General features: G+C 36.8%; 1 non-coding gene across 1 annotated transcript; it reads left to right on the forward strand.

The window, feature by feature from the left end:
* The first annotated feature begins 1,567 nt into the window (after positions 1–1,567).
* LOC133872089 (small nucleolar RNA R71) lies at positions 1,568–1,674 on the forward strand. The gene has a single exon (XR_009900938.1). It is a non-coding gene; the product is annotated as a small nucleolar RNA R71 (small nucleolar RNA).
* Positions 1,675–2,750: the final 1,076 nt, after the last annotated feature.

Raw genomic sequence — 2,750 nt, forward strand, 5'->3', positions numbered from 1 at the left:
TATGGCTCGTAGCATACCCCCAAACTTGAATACGAAAACACTTGTCCCTGAAAAACAAAACTAGAAAAACAAAACCAAGGAAAGGAAAACTAAAAATAAAAAAGAATAGAAACTAAAATTAACCACAATAAAACTAAAATTAACCAAAATAAAATGAACAATAATTAAAAACAAAACCAGAATTCTTTAAAGGATATGAATTTGTAGTGCATGCAGTGGCCTCAGTACCACTAATCTAGGCAGATGCGCTTGAGCTCCTAGACTGCTCGAGCGCTTTTGGTAGTAGCTTTTGAGTTTAAACTTGAAGCACCAATCTTTTCTTCTCTTGGACCATAGAGAATGAATTCTACCTACAAAAAGGTAGTTCCTAATTTTCACAGATCGGAGTAAATCAATCTGAGAATTCTCAAATAGTTTCTCATCCGGAAGGGAATCATGAACTGAAATACTATGAGGAGAATACTTAGAGAGTTTTTCTATTTTGATGACCTCAGTTTGCTCGTCTAATGGTCCTAACAGACTACTCTCATGGCATCTTGGTAATTCGGGAATAGGAGTTAATGTTGAAGAAGCCTCAGTGCTTACTTTCTTGCCTTTTTCCCATTGTAGATCATGTGTGACCTCAATTCGCTCCTCCTTCCCCTCTTCCTTATGATTTTCAACCACTTCTTCACTCATCAATGTTGTGATAGCTTGCTCATGATAGGAAGAACTCCAATCCTCCACGTAATATCCACTAGGATTAGCCATCAACTGACTTTGAAGCTCTTCTTCTCTTTCTCTTTTGAGGTGGTTGATGATTTGTTCACAGTCAGCTTCTATTGTGAATTCGCCCCTTTTTCTCTCACTTAACTCTTTGGCCAACTGCCCCACTTGTGTTTCCAATCTTTGGATAGCTTGACTAGTCTGAGTATTGCTCTGTTGTTGTATAGTCATATATTGGAGTAGAGCACTTTCGAGGTCATTCTTCTTTGGCTTTGGATTTGGTTGGACCGCTTGTGGTGGAACTTGATAGTTATATCCTTGCTGGAAATTTCTTTGCTACCTTTGTGGATTCTGCACATTCTGATTGTTACTCCATGAAAAATTGGGGTGGTTTCGCCACCCTGCATTGTATGTGTTGGAGTATGGATTGTTCTTTGGAGGATAATTATTTTGGCTCACATAATTTGCTTGCTCCTGATATGTAAATGAAAGCATGGGGCAAGTCTCAGTGGTGTGGTCAGAATGAGAACATATGGCACATACCTCAACTTGAGCAATCTATTGAATGAGAGAGATATTATGAGTGGTCATGACTTTCACTAGCATATCCAGTTTCCTCTCCAAGGTAGCCATCTGAGTTTGAACTCCATTATTGCCATTCACTTCATAGACGCCTTTTCTTTTGAGTCCTTGCCTCCCACGGGATGAGAATTGTTGGGAGTTTTCGCTTAAAGGCTCAAAAAGTTCTATGGCCTCCTCGCTATTCTTCTCCATTAACATGCCTCCACAAGCTGAATCTACAAGACTTTTTTTAGAATAATTTAAACCTTCATAAAAAGCTTGTACCTGATCGTCTTGAGATAGATTATGATGTGGACATTTTAGAAGTAGCTCCTTGAAGTGTTCCCATGCCTCAAAGAATAGGTCTCCATCTTTTTGTTGGAAGGTTTGAATCTCCCTCCTCAATTGCCTAGTCCGTTGGGCTGGAAAGAATCTTTTCAAGAACTTTGTGGTCAACTCCTCCCAATTGTGAATAGACCCTGCAGCCAAAGAATTCAACCATAACTTAGCATTATCTTTCAAGGAAAAAGGGAAGAGAATTAACCTAATTCCTTCCGCATTTAAGCCATGGATGTTTTGAGTTTTACAAAGATCAAAGAAGTCCCGAATGTGTAGATATGGATCCTTTGTAGGTGTGCCTCTATAGTGTGGAACCATATTGAGCAACGGAGACAACTCAAAATTGCTTTGCACATTTGGTTGAAAAGCAATGCAAGAGGGTTGATTTGGATTTTGTGGTATGAAGGAACTCTTTATTGGCTTCCGCTCGGGTGGATTCTCTACACGTACTTCTGCCATGTTGTCCTCAACTTTGAATACGTTTTTTTTTTTTTTTTTTTTTTTTTTACATGAACATAAGCATAACAAAAGGAACACAAAAATAAAAAATTAAAATTAAAATTAAAATTAAAGGAAAAAAACCTTTTTTTTTTAATTTTTTTATTTTTAGATTATCATAAACAGAAATAACTAAAATAAAAAGAAAAACTTTAAAAACAAAATTTAACACAATCCCCGGCAACGGCGCCAAAAACTTGTTGTGCAAATATCTACCTAAATAAATAGGCAAATACTTGTACGTTTTACTCGCAAGTGCACAAGATCAAAACAATAGTATAGCAGGCAAATACGAGATCATTCCCACGAGGATTGGTATAAATTGTATTTAAAGAGAAATTCCTAAAAGCGATATGTTGAATAAGACAGGATAAAAGATTGAATTAAAAATACTATGAAGAAAAGGTAGGGCTTCGATATCCACCGCTAATCATACTCAAATAAGATTCGCAATATGCACAATACTACAATCATAACATGATGCTTAATGCTTACCAGCCACAAGGGAATGGTATCTTCTCCTAAAGCTATTGATTTCCCTAAACAACGAGTTAGGCATGGTATCTACTCTAACTCTTTTCTTCCTTGAAGGATTTAGCATGGTATCTACTAAGTTGTTCTTTAAGAAAGCATAAATCTATGGAAAT

The sequence above is a fragment of the Alnus glutinosa genome, chromosome 6, assembly GCF_958979055.1.
Source record: "Alnus glutinosa chromosome 6, dhAlnGlut1.1, whole genome shotgun sequence".
Lineage (NCBI taxonomy): Eukaryota > Viridiplantae > Streptophyta > Magnoliopsida > Fagales > Betulaceae > Alnus > Alnus glutinosa.